Genomic DNA, 23461 nt, shown 5'->3' on the forward strand with positions numbered 1-23461 from the left:
TTAAATATATGTAGTTAGTTATCTGCATTACAATCCGTGACTAATTGGACTTTAGTTTTCCTTTAATTACGCCGCCTGCTATACATTTTGAATGAAAAACAGATCTCTCTGCTCTTCATTTCGTTTTATTAATGCAGACGAGGGAAATGAGGAAAACTAATTGGGTTTAAGTACGCCGAAATCCCGTATGATTTGGTACTGGATTTTAAGTGTTTGTTTTGGAGATGATCAGGTATAAAACTTATTTTAGAATTATTGATTTTAAAGATCCAATCTCAGTACCTGCGTTGAGAATTACGCTTACGAAGCGCTCAACGCAGCAGTTTAGGTAGGTATGTGGTACTTTCGATTCAATTTTTATCAAACGGTCTTTGATAAATGCTTTTTTTATTGTTACTACAAACCTTACTGTTAAAATGTCGTTTATATCAACAAAGGCTCGGTTCTTAGTTGCAAATTCCACATTAGCTTTGAATCCTTTCAAGATGCAATGTCACATGGCTATTGTATTCAGGATCACAAAAACACTAATATCAGCTTCTTAATTCTCAGTCATTTGCTTCGACCATCAGCTTATCTGTAGTTTAACTTAACCTATAGATCCGTACCAACTATGCGTAATTACAGGCCAAACTTACAATGGTCTCTGATGATATAGAGCCTATTTTGTGAATTATCTGTAGCAGTGCAGTGTTACTGCAAACGCTAACCGAGTAGAGACGAGTAGAATATTTAGGGGAACCAGTATTGTTGCGCTTTCTGTTTAAGGTGCAAGTTGGAATCCTACCGCAGACGACAACTGCAGACTAACGTCGCGGCGTCATGTCACTATGATATAATTTCAACCCCGACTGCAGTTGTTGGTTCCGAGTGAAAGTAAGAGAGGCAATACTGATCTGCGGTCGGGCGACACGTTTCGTCTGCCGCTCGGCGACATGTCGCTGACTTCGTGTCGCTAACTTCGAATGGTATTTCATAGAAATACATGGAAGCCAGTCGTGTCGTCTGCAGTTGACGTCTGCCACTACCACCACTGCCCAATTATTACGAATCTTGAACTCGCAGGTTATACTGGTTCCTCATAGTGGTCGATTTGTCCCACTCTCGGCAAGTGACGAAAATGAGCGGACATCAAGAAGCAAATGACGGGAAAAACCGTCCGTCCCTTATCACTGTCGTCGCTGTCACGCCTTGACCGGCCCGAGATAACGCCACCGTTTCACGAGAATAATTGACTCAAATAAATAGATGATATTTACTGAGAAGTTGCTTTGGGAACAACGTATTTTAGTCTATTTTGTTATGGAAAAGGTAAGTTTGGTGCTTGGTGAGGGTGTCGCAAATTCCTTTTGAATGAACCTCGCTATGTTTTGACAAAGGAACAGTGTTTTGACAGAGCCAATGTGCCTTTTAAACTGAGAAAATATCTAGCTTATTATTAGATAGGCATATATTTATCCAAGTTAAGTTAAATGCGTTGATGATGGTGGCGAGGTGGCCTAGGGGTTCATGGCGTTAGCCGCGATAGCTAAAGAGGCCGGTTCGAATTGGCCTTCACCACTGCAGGGCTTCGTCACTTTTTCTTTAATATATGACATCTATTAGAGTTTTTAATTTATATTAGTAGTGTGACTACTTAAAAAACACAAATCAAAATATTTAGTAAAATAATAAAGTTAAATATCGATATTAGGTTGTTTATTGATTAACCCCCTTATTCATAAAACTTTACAAGCCTCTTTCAGTAAATATAATGTTCTATCCCGTTTTTAACCGACTTCCAAAAAGGAGGAGATTATCAATTCGACCGTATTTTTTTTTGTTTCCTCACATTAATATAACTCCGTCATTTGTGAACCGATTTGGAATAGGTATTTTTTTTTGTTTGAATGTGTATAGTCCCAAGTTGAGCCCGTTTTTGTCAAAACCCAGTTCTGATTATGGGATCAATAAGGAATCCAGGGAACTCCTCGAATCTTATAGGGATACATATAGTGATTTTAGTATTTTTTTCAATAAACCGAGTATTTTCATATTAACAGTGCCATTTGATGAAGTGGAACTTTAACAACGCATACTATTGGCGATTTGTCCTTTTCGTTATGTTTGTCAAGCAAGTAAGTTCTGAAGGAACATATATAGATCTGATGATGGGTCCCATGAGATCCAACTCCTCAAATCTTGATAGCTTCAGATCCAGACCTTGAAACTTGATACGTACCCGAAGCACAAAAATGTTTATGACATGACAATTTGGCCAGAGCGTCAAATGAGAGAATATAATTCAAATGAGAGTTCAAAGTTGACTTATAAAAATAATACGTGTTTCCTATTGTTTCAGATACCTGCTCCAATTGCGATAGCAAACTTTGAAAATTGTAATTTTCTCAGAGTATTAGTGAACAGTTAAAACTGTCAGAAGTTTGATTAGCTGGCATTTACTTCCATCTTCCTCAATTTAGGGTGAGTACTTTTATAAGCTTTCTTTAACGTTCATTTATGGGTTTAAAGGTCCCTTTTTTATTTTTTGTTAATAACTCGTAAACGGTAGCTGACAGCAAAAAATAATCTAGTACGTAAATACGACTTATTTCCGAAAAACGGAAAAAAATACGACAGAACAAATTATAAGTAACTTTCCCAATTTAATATATTTATTTTGAAATATTGATCCTAGCGAAAAAGTGTAATGAACCATTTCTATAGATAATTCTATGTAAGTAGATTACTTATGTAATAGAAAACTTTTTGCTACGGGCCACCGTTTAAGAATTATTTACGAAAAACTGTAAAAAGGGACCTTTAAACAAAATTTTAGATTCGCGTTGCAGTAAGAACCATGAAACCATATTCAACCTCTGAAATGTACGCTTACGCAACCAAAATGTAGCAGGCAGTTCATTCTAAAATATAAAATAATCCAATTATAGTATTTGCACTTACAAAGCCTCGAGCCTACTCAAAAGCAGCCCGTGCCATCCATTCATTAAAATTAATTTACCCCGTAGTTTCCTCTCCATAATACAACGTCGACCCAGTGCACACTAAGCGCCAAACTCCTTTATAAATAAGGTAATACTTAGTAACCTTTGACCATTGGGAGTTGGGAGCCTGTCGGCCGACCAACAAAAGTGCATTGTTAATAGTATAATCGCTACGGAACCAGATATATCGTGCAGATAAGTGAAGCAGCTGGCCTAGTTTGCTGTTTCTGGAGCGCGCATTCAATTGTGCCTTCTTGAAATGCGTGCGGTTTCGAAGTGTTACAGGGAGTTTTATTTTGGAGTATCTGTTTTACATGAAATTGGTTTAATTTGATATTTTAAAATAACTTTTGTCACTTTAATCTACTGTCATAATTCAATTATCACTTGAACCATTTTATTTAAAGTTGTACACTACACTTTTTCCTGAATTGATATTTTTTATGTTATTTCTACTCAGAATCACGAGCTGTTTCTAACCTAATAGGAGAAAAAAGTATCCCTAGATTTATATTTTCATTCCGTTACCATTTTTTATATACTTTTTATGGCGGTAACGGAATGGAATGAACGAAAAATTTATGGAAATATTGGGACACTTTTTCCCTTTTATTAACATCGAAAGAGTATAACTGATAAAAGTGTTCATATGAAAAATATACAAATGTAAAAAAGTTTTAATTTTTAAAATTATCCATATCAATCCCAATAGGGATAAAAGCCAGGGGATTAATTGATTGATTAATTATCTATCCCTTTCATAATACTATATAATATAATAATATTCAGATAAAATTTCCTATCAAACATGACCAACGTGTGTATAAAATATGCCCATAAAAGCCAATGATGCAATTTAATGCAATACGTTGCATGAAAAATTAAAGGAAAACTTTCCGGTTCAATAATTTATTCCATTTAGCTTAAAATTGTGAAAGCGCGCTACGCTATGCTATGGCTCAAAAAATGTAATATTCTGAAATTGGCTTTATTGAGGAAACGCTATACAGTGTGGCGTGAAGTTTGTGAATTTGTAATTATTACTCAGATAGGGGCAAAATACATATAGGTATACCTACCTATTACGGGTAGGTAAGTACAATACTTTTAATAAACGTAGTTATCATTTACCTGCCTAAACCTAAACTAACGCTGCGTCTTACGTAAGCGAACAACTCGCGAACGCGAGGCGAAGCGCCAGGCGCGGCGCGGCGGGCCCACGGCGTTCGCGTTCGCAACGAGATCGCCCACGTAGGACACTTCTATAGGTATCAAAGGATTGCTTCACCCCGCGCCGCATCGCTTCGCTTCGCGTTGGCGTGCTGTTCGCCTACGTAGTACGCTGCGTAAGTTAAATTTAAGGTCCTCTCTCTACTGGGTGGCATGTCGTAGGTGAGCAACGACAATGAATCTCCAAGATAATTTCGCTATCGCATTACTGATATAGATACTGTTTCAAAGCATCATGGCCTAGCTATAAAATAGCGAGTCAAGACACGGTTTGACTAAATATAGTTAAACAAAAATAGTAAATAAATATACTTAATTGTGTTTGAACGTCGAAATACTTCCATGCGTCAGAAGCCGCCCACAGGCATTGGAGGCCAAGGCCTACTAGTATTATTTTTAATAGGTATTTGTTTAACAATTAAGTTGTACCGTAAAGTAAAATTTTATTATAATTCACTGCAGCCAAAACAAAATAACACATGGTTTGCTTCAAATGCCGGCAGCACTGAGAATTATTCAAATCGCTTACCAAGCCCAGGCTAATGAAGCGCTCAAATAAACCAGTATAATTAATTCTTAGATTACGCAAACTTTGAACGGGGCTTGAGACCGCAGTTACACTGGTTAGCCCGGGAATTGAAGTTGTCTGCATTCTGCAAGCAACTAGAACGCAAGGCGAGATGTAATAGCATTAGCGCTACGTAATTTGACTATCCCGTGTTCATACATTTTTGATAACCCTTTTACACTGCTATTGCAGCTGGGTGACAGAAATTTCAGCATAAGTAGGCTACGAGGACAAAGTGTTCACAATATAGTTAGCATTTAGATATTTCGTCATAAAAATATTTATACCCAAATGGACTTCAACCATTTGAAATTCGGTCCGTTTAAAAGATAGAAAGTTTGGTAGGTAGTTTATATTTTTTATGGTACAAATACGTCTTATAATTATTCAAAAATAGTCGATTATAAACTGCAGTATTTCAAGAGTATACTTTATTTAATTTAGATAAACTTTTAAATTGTATATGCTTGTGATTAGCCCAGATGCAGCCCAAAAATTTGGTCCGATTAATAATGAATGGCAAAAAAAACCTAACTTATGTACATAAATAATTTGACTGCATTATATCCCGAAAGGGTCGGACTAAATACCCACGTTCTATTATTTAAAAATAATCTCCGGTACAAAGTTACTCCAACGCGCTTCCTTAAGCAAATATTCACGAATCCGCATTCACCTATTCACATTCTTTCAAACTCCGAGAATAATGTATGATAATATACGAGAAACGGCATTGTTCAGCATTTTGATTTACTTTCAAGTCAGAATTAGGTTACGACCAGATTAATCTAATGATATAATAATTATGTCTTGGAGGTATATACTCGTACTTTCTGACTAAAAGCGAGATATCCATATTTTCAATCCAATTACTTATATTAATTGATTACTAAATTACATAGGCTTTGTTCGACAGTGATTCTTATCTCACTTTAATCGAATCCAATTTACATTAATATAAAAAAATACTTTAATCGTAATGAAATTTAATTTAATTGATATTATTAGCGTTTGTTTTAATAATTACCGCTACATACCGACGCGTCATCCATAATTTATTTATATTAGCACAGCTAATTGAAAAACAAGCCTAAACAATTCAAAGATTTCTAGACACACTTTTTTAATAAAAATCTGAGCCCAGAATTCTATTTATTCATTCCCGCATCGCCCGAGGCGCAGAATGAGCACTTTCCTCTGCCTGAAGAATGCTCTTGAGATGTACAACATTATCCTCTTTGACCTGACACCTTTCTTCCCACATTTAATAAAAGAAAGGCATTGTTTTGTAAATTGTGTAACAATACGTTTGGAAATAAAATCTCTATGTGATGTGTTGGTCCATTTAACTCAGGCGGCTTATAAAATAGTTTCTCGGTAGTTTTCTAGAAGAAGGTAGCATAGTTTTTGGACTAAATTTAGTTTGAGTACATAAACAGAACTGTATTTACATAAGTCATGACATAATAGGTGACCTGACATAACACTTGCACCCAAGCTCTGTAGTTAACCATAATGCCAACTGTCTCAGGCAAGCGGTAGATCTAGAATTCTAGAACAGTAATATTTTGTGTTACGTTAATCAGTGTGTCGTTTGTGGTTGTTGCAATCAGCCTAATGTGATGATACTTTAAACATGCTGCTTTGCTTGATGAGTATTTACTCGTATATTATTTACAAGGACAATTATTGATTTCAAAATGCCTGTACATAGGTATAGAGGAAAAATAGAGGATCAAAAAATGTACTGCATTGTCCCGTCCAATAAAGAGGTCGGCGGGGGTGAGTTATTTACCTTGTAATTTGACATGTCTTACGTCATATTATAAGGCAAATAGCTAGTCCGTAGTTCCGTCAGTTATTGAATAACTGACGGAATTTAATACTCATGTGCTACGTGCGAATATAGAAAAAATCGTGCATCACACGTGTTTTACACGCATTTGCTCCTACGGTTAACATGAATATTTGCGGACCTTTTGCCTCGGTAATAAGGTTCTAATTTCGTTCATAGCGTGACCGTGCAATTTTTTCGGCTGGCTGTATACCTACGTAATCCGTTCAGGCTTGCTCCATAATGCAAAATCCGATTTTGCTTGAATTTTCGAAACGTTTTGGTCAAAAGGAATTTCTAATACTTTATTCATGATTTGAAATGAGCTTCGGAAGGTCGAACCAAGCTAACTCGGCACAGACATTGACGTAACAAAGTGTGGAACTGCAATAATAAACGTAGAATGTATAAAGAAATTTGACGTTCACGCCGACCTTTGTCATACTATGCAGAGTTAGTTTCGACCGATTTTATTATGGTTAAAAGTAAATAGGTAATTTAAAAAATCTGATAGGCTTGACTTCTTTATTTTACCAAAACAATTTTTTAATATTACCTTATTCTTATTTTTAAATAATATGCCATGAATGCTTGAAATATATTTTTTTTAAACAATGCCTGTCAGAAATTGTTAAGACCGCACGGGAAAGTTTCGTGATACATTTCAAACTTTTCTAACGTCTCGCCGGTAGAGAAAGTCAATTTTAGGAGATACTCGTATTTGAAGAATTAGAAAAATAATATTGTAAATGAGGAAAATCAAGACTAACGTATTCGAACCACAGCGACACTAGACCTGGGGATTGTGCCAATATATCAGCCAATTGATATGGTGGTACACTATACTATCGCCTGAAGGCAAAAAGTAATAACATAGTATACTATGTTTCACATATACTCGCCCCTTTTGAACGGAGATGGTGGATATAGCGAGCGAAGTGAGGTCATAGGAAACATTACGAGGAGATACGGTGACAGGGTGTGCTTTAAAGCATTGTAGATTATATTCATTGCGTGTAGATATTGCAAAGACTTTAGTTGAAAGTTTATGTTTGGGGTTTAAACACTTTTGGCTGGGTTTTATCAACAATATCAACATTCATTTTAAATAAGTATCAGGTCAAATCTTCCAGCGTTTTAACCTCTCGTGTCAAATGTCATTATTGTGTCTCGATAATATAATGCAAACCGAATTTATTTATATGGTAACATGAAATTTTTTATACTTAATAAAATAAAAAACATTTACCAACATATTTTATTGTTAGATAAAACAATAGAATATGTCGTGTATGTGAATATGTTGTTTGTTTGATTGTGTTTTGTGTTGTTAAAAAAAAGGTAAAATAATGAAATTTAATCGCGTTAGACCCGTTAATGACATTAATTATATTTTATTGTTACTCTAATTTCCTTAACGCTTCAGTCTTTCTCTTGACATCAAAATACAAGCCATCAGCTGTTGCGTGCTACTGGATCCATTATTACATGATTACTTAATGAGACTTTAACGTGGCACAATTTGTAAAGACCTGTCGTTTTACAAATAATATCGCACTGCGCATGAAATTAAGATTAAGATTTTGAATACACACGCAATGGCATTAACTGCCGGTGTTTATTGTTATCTTGATGGATTAGGTGGAAGATAATGCACAAAGATTAATAGGTAAAATATATATTTTTGGATTCACCTAAAGTTACTAAACATGCTGCTTAACTTCAGTACTCGACTCACGTATATATGTAAACAAAGCTAAAACATATAGCTAATGATGTGCTCACAATCTCAAATACGAGAATCAATAAAGTTTGCGTGCACTTAATTCAAGAACATGGGCCGATTTTGCATTATCAAACTTAAAAAAAGTTTGATTGTGCATGGCACGAAACCCTTCGGCAAAAAAAATTCTAGCCTAGCCTGACCTAAATAGGCTAAATTAAATACCACTGAATGACATCTGCAATAGTTATGGCACTTGTTTCGCTAACCGTTAATGATGCATTATTCCTTTTCACACTGATGACAGTATTTTCAATCTTGCAGGACTGTAGACTCGCATGAAAGTTAATTTTCCTGGTTTGTAGCGAGGAATTATCTTAGAAATATATCGAAGCGCGCTAAAACAAGGTCATATAAGTACCTATTTAGTATTTACATAGGACGTCAGTTATACCTTCAATACTTTGCACAAAGTCCATGATCTGGAACGCTAAATATAATGTATAGTAAGATACAATACAAGCGCTCACTAGGGTTCCCTATTCTAAAATAACATATATTATTAAACAAATTCTATTGCATAGTCAGATTTAGGTTGTTTGGTATTCATTACAATTACTTATTTATTGTTTTTGCTCATCTACGCAATACGCAACCTCTATTCTCGTAATTCAGGAGCTGTATTCACCAACTCATAGTTCATAGTCCGTCGACCTAGGTCTGCTGTCTGTGAGCATGTCATGGATAAAGCCAATCACTCAATCAAGTTTGATAAGCCTCTGGTTCTTGCCAAGGAGAAGCGTTACATACCCAGAATGCTGCGCGAGGCCATTGAGATTAAGAAATATCCAAACTTTAATAGGGAAGATGGCTTTTCTCTACCACCAGCTTGGGATCCTGTAGTCCATCTGATAAAGGAGCAAGCGAGACATAGACTGTGAGACCTTAGTGTTGGATGATGCTGGACATTCTGATGTTTTGAAAAGATGTGTCCCGCCGAGTTTGTTGCCGTTCCCATATTGGGATACCCTCCTACAATTTAGGAGGGAATTAAATCTTCTCGGGTCCGTGGTGTAGGGTTGGAGCCGGCGTAGTTTTTTATCGCGTATATATATATATCTTTACTTAAAATAATTGTAGTGTATAACTAGCCTTATGAACCTATTTTGCATGTACAACCAGCCTTAAAGTTTGTAGTCTATGATTGTTCATTATTTTAGTATGTGGGTATTTTTTCACTTTGTAATTTTTCCTCAGTCACCCGTTGACCACGAACGCTGTAAAGAGTTCGAAACGTCGGGATGTATTATAAATTCAATATACGCGATATAATCCGTTTTCATAGTTTTATTTCATTTACAGAACTAACTAACGCATGGTAAAGTCACATTATTGGAACATCGAATTATCCAAAAGGCGTATTCAGCAAAATATGACGCTAATTTAATACCTATCAATATTACTGCACCATGGGTGCATGGTGGGTGACGGACTTATATATTAACGTACTGAACACGCTACAGCTTTCCGCTTCGCAGCCTTGAAAACGTCATGCTAGGTAATTCATTAAACGATATAATGGCAGATATCCAGCAATCCCAATTTATTGCTTGATATAAGTGTACTTGTGGCAACTACCGATATTTACAACCCATTCGCTAAAATTATATACGGTATAAACATGAGTATTTGGAATGATCTTAAGTGTTAGCCGTTTAGAGTACTAAAGTATTTTATTGATATGTACAGTTCGCTACAGATTAAACGGAGTCTTTCAACCCGGAGTGTGGCCCAGAGACGACCATTGTCATTTTTGATTTAACGTGATTGACGATTATACGATTACGATTGACCGTTAATGATTCCGTTGAAGCGATAGTCAGTCATAGTTTTATGATCAAAGGCGATTGACAATTTTGATTGCAGGTGCCATTGAACGACCGATTGATCGTTTCGATCATTGACAATATAGCTGATTGTTGTTTTGTGTTGTTTCGTCAATTTGACGAAATTAAAGAAGAAGATAATAAACCCAAAAATATTGACGTATTGATTGAACTGGTATCAATCGTAGTTACTTCAATCATAACTGCCAAATTACAATGTCAATTGTCTTTTAATAGTTGTCTTTTAGTAAAAAAAATCTTATAGTATGTTTTTTTTTTTACGTTGAATAATCAAACACATACACAAAAAATCCAGAGGGTTCCTTTTATTTGCTTAACAACATAATATATTTGAGTACTTGCAACGATCGTTAACTTTAAAACAAAAAAGTAATTTTTGTTCGAAGTCTGATCTTGCTTGTCATGAAATTTGAGTACCTATTAAACCAGCTACTTAATAAAAAACTTTTGTTACACTGGTAGCAAGTGTCTGGAGAATCGTGAAATATATACCTATATACAAACCAGTTTAATAAATTTACATTTATAATATTTTTTACTTAAACCCCTTAACCCCTTATTATAAAACTTAATAAACCTTTGTCAAATTTTGTTCCTTCCTAACAAACGCAAATGTCAAAATGTATAAAATAATTAAGGACAAACGATTACTTATCAAGGGTTTGTTAGACGTGATTAAGCGCTTATGAATAACACCATTACGTATAGTACCTAACAGAGCACATAATTTGACAACACGTATAAAACACAATAATTAGTATTAGAGAAAACTAACTGTTTAATAGAAATAAGAAACCGTTAAGGTATAACTTCACATAAAAAATAGACTATGAAAAAAGCAATTTTACTAAAAAATATTGAAACTCACCGCAATCAAAAAAGTTATTAGTAGGGCTGTATTACACAATATTGTAATGTTCCTATTTTTCCAAGCTGGCGAAATCCATACTCGCGCCAGCTGTGGTACAAACTTTTACAATGTTTTAAAATTCGCTCAACTTACATCAAGTTATATCGAAACGCTTTCTGCGGTTCTTTACGGTCACTGCCGGATTTAAAATTAAATTTATTACCAGAACATTGTATTGCACGTTAACTGGTTAAAAAGCTTAATGAATCATCTGAAAGTAAGGTAAGGTATTAAAAAAAGAGTTGGTTTGAAGTAGGTATTATTGAACTTAAATTACTTAGGTATTTTAACTCAGTATTATAACTTAACTGGTTTCATAATTCAAATGGAATGTTGACTGTGTTTAAAATAAATTACTTCAGACCGTGCACGTCAAAAACAACAGATAATTATTAGAAAAACGTATACCGCACTTATTGTTTGACGCAATTTCGATTTAATAAATCATAACAAAACCTTGCTACGGGGTGAATTTTTGTTATCTTTTATACAGTACTTTTGGTTTTTATAAAAAAAGAGTAGGTAACACTGTTCCTTTTGCAATAATTATTTAACGTATTCACTGCCAGCGCGAAGTATACGCTACGAGCGTAGCTGATTACCTACATTATTTATTCGCTGTGTTGTAGCAAAGAGCCCCTACGAACAGAGAAGCTGCCTGCCGGGTCACTACATATACAATAACTTATACACATACGTATAGATGTAGTGCAAGAAACAAAGAGAAACTTGTACCTACTACAACTAGACTTCAGAGGATAAGTAAATCTTTCATTGGCCAATGTGTTCGTTTTTACAACAAAATTCCTTTGGATATTCAAAGTTTGCCATTAAATGAATTTAAATCGGTCATTGAACGAAAGTTGTGCAAAAATGGATATTATAAAATATCAGACTATTTAGAAGACGTTAACCCTTGGAGTTAATAAGTATGTGCATAGTGTAACATAGATAATGTTATTTAATATTTATTTTTTAAGTAAATACAATTGTTTGACGTCATAAAGAGATTGTAAAATCCTATTATGAAAATAAACGATATGATATGATATGATAATTATTTACTATCGTATTTTCACGTAAACCCACGAACGTGTCTTGCTAATTCAGTCTCGGAACAAAAAGTATTGAGGTTGACTGAAGTAACATGACAAATACGAACGTTTCCGAGAAAATACGATGGAAAACAATTATGCACTATACTTCGAACTTCATTCATTGACTAAAGAGTTGTCTCATTAGGCATCTCGTTCGCACTTATTGGTGCGCATGAGATGCCTTATAACAAGACTCAAGGTCGTTTCGAAATATGATGAATCAAGTTGTTTAACTATCTGTTTAAACAACTTGATAATGATAAACGTACGAACGTACACTTACATCAGGATGATATTTGAATCATGTTATTTAGTTATCGTGCGTCTTGCTCGCGCCAATACATGTACGGATAAGTACGAGCGAAATGCATGATTACTGAATGACATCAGTTAGATGTCAGTCTGATATCAGTTTACATTCGAATTGGCCTGAGATTCACGGCTCGTTTCAAACAATACTTAAAGGAAGTCATAGCGGTACGATACCGATCTGTCAGTGTCAAAAGTGACGTTTTTGGTTGAAGAAATGTCACTTTTGACTGTGACTTCCGCATTGTTTGAATCGAGCCGTCAGTCTCTAATGCAAGTTCCAGATATCTTATTCAAACGACATTCAACTGAAAATAGCTTCGAATGCATTTGCTTTTTTAACCGTTTTAGTGGCCAAGCTTTAAAAAATAACGGTCAATAAATGCACGATAAGGGCCGAACAGTCGGCAGAGGAAATGAAATAGTGTAGTTGTTGGCTACGGAAACATAGATAAGGTAAGCTCAGCTTTATTTTTGCTTTATGTCTATGTTTACGTGTTTGCATTGGCTTTACGAAAGGCTCAAGTTTAATAGTGTGTTGGGTCCAAAGCTCGTTCTGAGACTTAAGTTGGAAATATAGAATTCATAAACGCGGTATTTCAAGTGGATTCGCTTAAAACATATTTAATCCCCTATTTGACCCATAATGGTGAAGTAAGTCTATCTGCTAAGAGATCGCTACAGCGCTCAATAAAAACAATCTGCTTTATTCATCATTCGCTTGCCCTTATCCCATTCATTTGGGGTCGGGTCTTTTTCTACCATAGCTCTCTCGCCCGTCATCTCATCACTCACTCGCATTCGTTTCATATCATCTCTCACACAGTCCATCCACCTTTTCCTTGTTTTTCTTCTCCCGATACTTCCCTCCACATTCATTCGTAATACCTTTCTCGTATATCCCCACATTCATTCGTAATACCTTTCTCGTATCTCGTAAAAAAAAACAATCTGCTTTATTATGGGTTGGTATTTATTTTGTTGTCGTTTTTTTTTTTCATCCGTATCTTTCCCTGAGTAACAAAAACGTATGGAATGTTTATGACTCAATGGAAAATTATATTTACTTTTTTGTCCAAAATAGAGATTTCGTGTTTATTTCGCTCAAAATTAGCTCTTCGAGCTTACCAAATTTTGTCACAATTTGTCAATAAAATGAAATTAACAACAAAATAATAATCGACCCATAAGGTAGGTAATAGATGGTTGTAATGCAATCATAATTATTTTCACTTTTACTCCTGCTGTTCAAAACATCAGAACCACCGGACTGGAAAAAAAACTTTATTTTTACAAAACCATTGTATCACCAAGGGCTAAATCCACAATAAGCTCAACTAATCGTGTCTTATCTCCGCATCCGCCTCAAGTGCTCGATTTACGGTTAAAGATGGGACGAGAGGCGTCACGGTGTATTGAAGGTTAATCAATCAACTGGGTTAGTAGGGCGCAAATTCATATGCATGCTCATTCAAACGCACCAAATCTATTATTCATATCCCATAATATCACACCCACACGTTTATCTCGGATTGAAATTAGGACGTACGATATTCCATACGACTCGTATTTTTTAAGCGTCCATGTACAGAGATTTTTGTGTTATTTTTTTACTTTTCATGCGCGAATTTTAATAAGCTTTTGCAACGAGTGATAATTTGATGGCTTCATGTTAAATTAAAAAAATAGCGTGGTATTTTTAAAGAACTCAGAACTCAATTTAGATTACATAAAAGCCGGTTATCATACTTATTTTATTTAGTACCTATGTAGATATAATTTTTTCATAGCAGACTATAAAATCTGGTATTTACTTGTAATAGTTGTTGTTATACATAGGTATTGAGAAGAACTGTTTTAAATAGGTAGGTAAGTCGATATGAATCAAGTTATACGAAAGCCTTTCTATTACTTGTCATCCAAAAGTATTTTTTCAGTCAGTGAGACACAACAGGTCAATTATGCATATATGTAAAAATTAAATTCTTAAAACTTTATTAAGAAAATTAGTTAATTTGATCATTCAGCATGTATGCTCGACATTTAGACTTAAAAGCGTTAAGCGATTTCAGTGCACGGATCGGCGGCGGAATAGGTATTTTATTTACATATATTTAAAAGAACTTGACTTATACTTATTTTAATTGTAATTTCTTTTTTTTTCTGTCTATCTGATTATTACTTTATTGACTTGTTACTAAATTAATTACCTACAATTATAAATATTTGCGAAAATTGTAATTGTGTCTAATTTTAAATAACTGAGTGACAATGTTGTGAAGTTAAATCAAAACTAGTGGACTTCAGTACCTATTTAAAAACATCTAGTATTTACATACCTAATTGTCATCATTAACTTAAGAGTTATTCTCTTGTCGGTGGAGTATCTTCCAGCTTTCCCTATCCCGCGCCAGCTCTTTGACTTTTTGATACGACACGACCCCTACTTTTTCTTTCACTTGATCTAAAAAGCTGCGTCTGGGTTTTCCTCTACCCGGCTTCCTTCCTATCCGCCCCTCCAGGATAGTTTTAAAGAAGTAGTCGTGTCGTATTAAGTGTCCAATCATTTTCCCGCGTCTATTTGCAATAATGTTCAGAATAGCTCTTCTTTCACTCACTCTTCTTAGCACCTCCTCATTCGTTATCCTGTCTCTCCAACTAATGCCTTCCATTCGCCTCCAGCACCACATTTCAAATGCTTCCATTCTCTTTCTATCTCTTAGGGTCATTGTCCACGTTTCACTTCCATAAAGGGCTATACTCCAGATGTACACCTTAATCAGTAGCTTCTTGCTTCTGCATGATAAACGGGATTTCAATAATTGTTTCTTCTGGTTGAAAGCTTTTTTTGCCATAGCAATCCTTGCAACGATGTCTGGTGTGCACCTGGAGTCCCTGGTAATTAAGCTACCTAAATATTTGAAACTTTCAACCTGCTGAATTGGGATGTTGTTGAGAACTATTGGAGGATGATTAGTTTTGCGTTTTGAAGTTGTAAGGGTCTTAGTTTTCTTTATGTTTATCTTTAAGCCTAATTCGTTAAATACTGTGTCCATTGTTAACATTAGATGTTCTAGTTGAGCTGAACTTTCTGCAAACGCCGCGATGTCGTCTGCAAATCGTATAAAATGTATTTTCTCCCCATTGAATTTTACCCCTCCCTTGTCTGCTTCAACAATTTTTCGTATCGTATTCTATGTATATATTAAATATTAAAGGTGAAAGTGGACACCCCTGTCGTACTCCTTGTCTAATCCTTGCATTCCTAATTGTAGACATCATTAATTATATTCATGAAATGGGTTAAATATACACAAGGCTTGGATTCATGTCGTATTATGCGCGCGCGAGTTTCTAATGAGGTGACTTTAATGAGAGCTTTCAAAGGGTCTAATCAGATTTTTATTCAGTGTAGCTCCTTTCATATCTTTATTACAGTCATGTAAAAAATTGTAAAGATTTTTAGTATGTTCATCGTCGCCTAGTTCAAGCTTTGCCACGTTTGGGGCTAGGCCTAGGCCAATCAGGCAAAATCGTCTCCAAAATATATCAGCACTGAGTTATTATTACTATAGAGACGACATATCAAACAATGAAATTGTCACAATCACAACCTGTACCACGCGACCAAAACGTCGTAAGCGTTGTATAATTCATGACGCATACGCGTTTAGGTCGCGAGATTCACGCTCCGCTTCTATGGTTTGATGCCAAAATGGCAGTTACTCATGCCGCAAAATACTCGTTCTCTATGCCGGTTCTATACGTTAGTCATAATAGTTCAATGGATGTTAACGATTATATTACAACTATCACATTAAATAATCGTGCCACGAAAAGACCAAAGAAAACGTTCTTCAACATCACACGCTTCAAGAGTTCCAAAGTACCAATCGCATTTAACTGACGACTAAATGTAGCATTTAAATAAATGCTATACATTTAGGCGCCTGTAAAGGTAATTTGTACCACACCTTTAACCTTATTCATTACAAGTAAGCTATAATAGCATGCAATAATCGTAAAATTTTGCCAATCTGAATAATCGACGTAGGTAAGTCTACCAAATCGGATAGGGTTACAGTAATTAGTGCCTGTAGCCTGTGTGGCTTGATTAATTCAATTACTCCTGGCTTTGGGGAGAGGGGGAGTATTGTACTTTAATATGCTTCTCAATTTTGCACTATCGAAGTATTCGATATTTTGTTTTTATTTAATTCGAATAAGTTCATAACGTTCGGAGAAACTTAGTAGCCTGTGTCAGTTTAAAAAAATATACCTACTATAAAAGATTTTGTAATTCGACAGTGGTAAAATCGATACTAATAAAAAGGTTTGCCTTAAAAACATGAAGCTTATGTATGTATTTTTGGCCCCTACTGTACTTAATTTATCAATGATGTGCGTACATAATTTAATTACCATACATGTCTTTATATTTTCATATGATGGATACGTTATAGCTTATAAATAAAAGCACATCTATTTTTCAAAAGCAACGTGAAGAGATAAGCAGCCTCGCTTCTGACAGAAATGGAGTGTCTATATGCGCCGTTAAGGAAAATACTCTATCGCTACACTGCTTTAGGTATGGATTTACGTGCATAACTCACTGCACAAAGGAATATTGAATACTTGATAATTTTATGAAGAAAAAAAAAATAGCGAGGCGTCTCGCGTGCACGAGACTTCTATCGGAAATATACCTTAAAATAATCGACATTCTATCTTATATTCAGTATTCGGCCGCAACAATTACTGACAAGACATATGATCGACGTTTATTTAACGAATACGAACTTTTTATACAGTACCCATTCTAAATCTGTTGTCTACCGGGTTGGACAGTCACCATTAAATTGTCTTATGCCCCGTGGACCATCATCGTCGATTTCATAAATATATACATTTATCCACCTTAATCTATTGCAATAAGGTGATAAAATGTATACATGTTTATAAATTCGAATGATTAGATTTCCTTATTTCACGATAAAAATTACACTATAAATTAAACTATGACAAAATTATGTCCATCTTCTTTATCATGATCGTCAAATATTATCGTAAAATATAAATTAAATTAATTATGAAATAAAACTATGAAAACGGATTATATCGCGTATATTGAATTTATAATACATCCCGACGTTTCGAACTCTTTACAGCGTTCGTGGTCAACGGGTGACTGAGGAAAAATTACAAAATGCAAAAATACCCACATACTAAAATAATGAACAATCATAGACTACAAACTTTAAGGCTGGTTGTACATGCAAAATCGGTTCATAAGGCTAGTTATACACTATAATTATTTTTCAAGTAAAGATATATATATATACGCGATAAAAAAAAAAAAAATAATAATAATAAAAAAATAATAATAATAATAATAATAATTTTCTCTTCCAATAAGGATCGTCATATATGTATAAACAAAAACGTGTCAAAAATTCCTTCCTTCCTTTCCTTTAGTTTGACTATAAACATGTAAACTTCCAGCGCTCACAAGTCTCGCACCTATCTGCTTGCACGTGGCCGTGAATCACCGTCCGTACAATATGTACATCGTAAATCAGGCAGCATAACAATTGCTTTCAAAGTACTACAGAAAAGTGAGCACGGGATTTAACGACAGGGTTCAGTATGGCAAAACTCCTTAGAATGTGTTGAATGTAAAGGAAGTTGTTCTTTCAATTTGACACTTATGGAGTGGTATTAGATATTATAGCAGTTATTCTTCCAACGGCCGGCACACCAAATTTAGTCATTATGTATTTGCAAAACGGTTTACCAATAGTCAGTTAACTGTGTGTGTCACGATTCACGATAGAACGTAATCATGGTCGCGGTTTGAGAATAATGCTTTAATGCTAATAGTTTGCAAAATGCATACCTAATGGCGATGCATTTTATTCATTAATACTTCTATTAGTTTCGAGTCGATCGCCTCATGAGAGCAGTGTAATCTCACGGGAGCCATGTGCAGTGTTATAATTGAATGTAGTACTTTGATTAAAGCCAAGTTCATTCAAACTACTTAGTTATATAGGTAACGGAATCGCTCACTTCGCTGTGTGAACAAAACGTTTAAATAAAGACGATTGAATGGAGTGGAGATCCGAATAACTGGAACAACAGTGCGTTACAAGATTTAGCACTAAAACGGAACCTTAAAAATTGTCTAGATTACACAAGAATTACGCCCGACCTTGTGTTCAAATGTATAACTAGAACGTTCTGCTCATCTGCTTCTAAAAAGACGTGTAATTTATTATTCATAAAAACTACTTATCTGAAAGTTGATTAGGGAGTCGGAATAAATGAGATAAAAAGCTTGCTTTGTAATATAAAAATATTGAAAAATACTTCATAATAATTACTGTTCAAATATTGATTAACCTTTTGAACTCCAATGACGGATATATCGGCACCGCAGGTCTAACGTCAAAGACGGATTAATCGGTCAAAGACAACCAACAACAACAACATAGACCTACGTGCATGTGCATAAAGTTCAATTTCAGTTTTGTTTTTTGCTTTTGTTTTTGACACGGCGTCGAAAAGGTTAAGATATATATTAATTGATTAACGGCGCGATTCGGGAAATGAATTAGAATTTCATATCTAGTGAATCTCTAATTCATTTCCCGAATCGCGCCGTAAGACGTATCAAGTTTGCTACAAGATTTCCTAATAAGTATGTTTACAGTAGGTAATTGACCTAATGCAGACCCCTGATAAACATGCTACGGACCCCTAAGGGGTCCGTGGACCTCACTTTTAAGAGACCCTGGTATAGTGATTTAGTGTGTTGTAAAATGTTGTAATATACGAAAATATATAAAAGATAAACTTTAAATGCACTTTTCGTGGGGTAGTCACACAAATCTCTGTTTTGACATGTTGCTGGGACGTCAGTTAGCCGCGACCACGACCAGTGAAACCTGTGTCGAAACATCGGTAAATAAAGGTAACAAAATAAATTCGCGATAGACCCGTATGTAAATGTGATTTAATATGTGTTCAAACCGCGAAAGTTTTAAATGTTATATATGAAAGATGATGGACGTAACCGACTCGTTTAGAGACTGCCTCGTCGTCGGTCGGGCCAACGTTTATTTACACGAACAGACGAACACATTCCTTGGTAACCACATACGTTTCTTTATGAGGTTCTGTTTACTAAAATTACGACATGAGACACAAGATTATTATTTAGATATAGAGTTTGCGCGAGGTTGCTTTTTATCACAATTTTCACTATCAAATGTTGTTCTCTAGAAAAAATAGGTGAGGATACATTAGTACTCATTTTCCCACACAAACGACATTTTTCTGTCTGTATTTTGGCCCTAGGTGTTTTTTTATTTGCGATAAATGTTACCAATATCTGTGTCCGTATGTTTTGCTTAAATTTTTGATATTCTTGTTAATATAAGAACTATGTTACTTCAAACAGCGCTAAAAAGTGCCAAATAAATGCGCCGTAAACAGACGCCTAGCATCCAAAATCGGCAACAATAAACGCAAAAATCGAAGACAGAAAATTTCTTTCTCATTCCGTTCCCAAAATTTCGTTAAGATTGGTTAAGTTTTGGAGGAGGAAAATGTCGACACGAAACCTCGATTTCTGAGATTTTTACGCAGGATTTTTCGCCTGAGTAGCATTTGTCCTTATCGCACTTATCTTAGTAGCCGTCCCCGTAAGCGCGACGGAGATATTTACCTAAAATTCTCAAATCTGAGAACGGGCTCAGCTGATATATCCTCTTAGATGGCTTACATTATTTTGGTTAAACTACTTTGTTATTTTGTACCGGATGTCGTTATCGCGAATCTCAGTTAGTATCGAATGTAATTTGCCGAAGTTGGAGTTATGATAATTAAGTTTGGAAAACTTCGCACATTTGGCTGTCTGCCGGAGTGCGGTTGCGTGAACTCAGGCAACACTGATGGTGTACCTACTCTCATAATTATAGTCGTATTCTTCGATAAACTAGCGTCACGTGACGTGAGCTTTAGGTTCGTAGCAACTTACCGTAATCGGAGCGTTTTCCTACGCTGGTTTGGCCTAACTTCATACATTTGCTCGGTAAGCGTATGGACTCACTCCTGATGGTATGCCAAATGTTTGCAAACTCTCAGTGCAGTTGAACTGAGTAAATAGCTTCATCAATGACTTGTGACTCTCATTTAACTTTCGGTGTTAGTTACACGCGAGAAAAGTTACCCAGGAACATTGCTTCGTCATCACAAGTTATAAATAAAAGTTGTGGATTTAAAAAAACTAAAACTTTGAACTTGTGCACCACGAAAACTATTCAAAGGTTAAGATACGTGTCACGTGTCTTAACTCAATTAGAGAAATCTTTCTAAATTAAAATACCTACGCATTTTTGCATATGCCCTAAATCCCTAGCCATACCCAGAACATTTGCTAATTAGAAATAAGTGAGTTTTCATGTCTTGCGTCTAAAGGAACAAAGTGCCAATAACTTTTTAGTTTACCACACTTCCCACAACAATAGTAACCGCATCCAATTTACTATCCTTTACCTCGGTTCAACCGGTATTTTAAATCCCCACAAAAGACACGCAACGATCGAACAATGCCGCATGACGGACAGTGAAAATAGAACGTAACGTAAACACACGGACAAAGCGGGCCGATGGCGATGTGAGATTAACCAAAGCCCGAGAAGCCGTTTCTGATTAACAGTTTGATATAGTTTTTCATTATATTTTGATACGATCTTTAAGCACGAGTACCAATCAGCGTTACGCTGATTGGTGCTGACAAAATACAATCACGAGTCGTTTCATAAGGCGTTTCGCTCGCACTTATTGGCACGCGTGAGATGGCTGACGATATGAACTTGAGGTTCGTATCAAAATGAGATGAAAACCATATCAAATAGTTGAAGCGGAATCGGCCTCTGTGGCTAGCTTTTGCATCCACGCTACTATTATACCTACTGTATTAAATGAAACTGTGGACGCTTGGACATTACATGCTATTAACTAATTGGACAACCACAATAATGCCTGCTTGCTCTTTTTAACATAACTAAATGCGGTTTATCATTGCTATATGTAACGTTCCTTTGTTACTTGGCCAAATAAAGAAACTTAAAACTAGTTCATTACCACTTATTATACTGTATTAAATTGACTTGTAGACGCTTGGACATATTAAAATCAAGTACCTAAAAATTATATGAATATACAGGGTGACATTAAATTTGTGATACAAAATCAATGTTTTACATACATCTTCCCTAAACTAAGCCCCTCAATTAAGTCTGATGCTTTAAAAATAATCAAAAGTAATTTGTTTAATTTTTTTATTTTATCCCGTTTTTGTAGGCTTCACGTGGTTATCCTAACATAATGATAAACAAAGAAAAGGTTAAATGATTTCAAATGAACATTTTCCTATTTAGTTATCAATCACCTGCCACAGTTTATGATGTAAACGTGTTTTGTTTGTCACTTGTCAAAGAAAATAAGATTTTATGCAAGATTTCGGTTTTACAATAAAATTTAAGATAAAATTATTCTCGAGAAACGTGTTGACGATTTTGCTAAAAGAAGTGCCGGAGCAAAATTTGGAGAATCCTCATTTCCGGCAAGATGGTGCACCAGCGCAGTTTGCTCTAAGTGTGCGAAATCATTTGGAGCAAGAGTTCCCTGACAGATGGATTGGACGAAACGGCCCAGTCGCAAAGCCGTCTCGAAGTCCCAATCTTCGCATGGCCGACTCGACATCCTTTGCGGGGCGAGATTAAAAGGAGAGTGTACGCACGGGAATCAAATACCGTCTATGAACTTCGCCAAAAGATAATTGAGGTGTTCAATTCTGTGAAAGCCAATGCAGACTCAGAATCAATATTAGACTTCGTGTCCAGGAAGGCGGTGGGCATTTTGCACACATCTTAAAATACGTTTAGGTAAAGTAGGTGCACACTACTTATTGAAACGTTGGTATTTTAAGATTCTGTTACATTCGGTAGATTACGTACATTAATAAATAATTTAATTTAAATTGATTCGCTTATTATTACCATAAATGTATCAGGGTACATAAGACTAAACAGCTTAAGGCCAGTCCAGACGGGAACAGTTTTGTGCTAATCTGATTAAATTGTCTGATCAAATCAGGTGGTGTGGATGCAAACGCCAATTTGGCCCGCCGATTCCCCTTTTCTTCGATTGTAAGATTATGACCGATACAATGGAGATTTGTGACGCCAGTAGGCGCGTTTAGGGGCATTATTTTTTTAATTTAGAGCACTTAAATGTCACCATAATTCTCCCGTCCGTCTGGACTGGGCTTTAGTTACACGAGTGTCATAATATTGTCTTCGGTTACCGCGATAGTTACTCATGAAATAAAACTATGAAAACGGATTATATCGCGTATATTGAATTTATAATACATCCCGACGTTTCGAACTCTTTACAGCGTCCGTGGTCAACGGGTGACTGAGGAAAAATTACAAAATGCAAAAATACCCACATACTAAAATAATGAACAATCATAGACTACAAACTTTAAGGCTGGTTGTACATGCAAAATCGGTTCATAAGGCTAGTTATACACTATAATTATTTTTCAAGTAAAGATATATATATATACGCGATAAAAATAAACTATGCCGGCTCCAACCCTACACCACGGACCCGAGAAGATTTAATTCCCTCCTAAATTGTAGGAGGGTATCCCAATATGGGACCGGCAACAAACTCGGCGGGACACATCTTTTCAAAACATCAGAATGTCCAGCATCATCCAACACTCCGGTCTCACAGTCTATGTCTCGCTTGCTCCTTTATCAGGTGGACTACAGGATCCCAAGCTGGTGGTAGAGAAAAGCCATCTTCCCTATTAAAGTT

General features: G+C 35.5%; 1 protein-coding gene and 1 long non-coding RNA gene across 2 annotated transcripts in view; one reads left to right on the forward strand and one right to left on the reverse strand.

Moving 5' to 3' along the window:
• The window catches only part of LOC134744406 (mitochondrial glycine transporter B-like), a 373541-nt gene that overhangs the window by 207888 nt on the left and 142192 nt on the right, over positions 1–23461 (reverse strand). The window lies entirely within an intron of this gene.
• LOC134744433 (uncharacterized) overlaps positions 1–23461 on the forward strand; it is an 82494-nt gene that overhangs the window by 26276 nt on the left and 32757 nt on the right. Inside the window, exon 2 of the long non-coding RNA XR_010128089.1 lies at positions 2342–2463. This is a non-coding gene — a long non-coding RNA (uncharacterized LOC134744433). The remainder of the gene's footprint in view (positions 1–2341; positions 2464–23461) is intronic.

The sequence above is a fragment of the Cydia strobilella genome, chromosome 9 (genome assembly GCF_947568885.1).
Source record: "Cydia strobilella chromosome 9, ilCydStro3.1, whole genome shotgun sequence".
NCBI classification, from domain to species: Eukaryota; Metazoa; Arthropoda; class Insecta; order Lepidoptera; family Tortricidae; genus Cydia; species Cydia strobilella.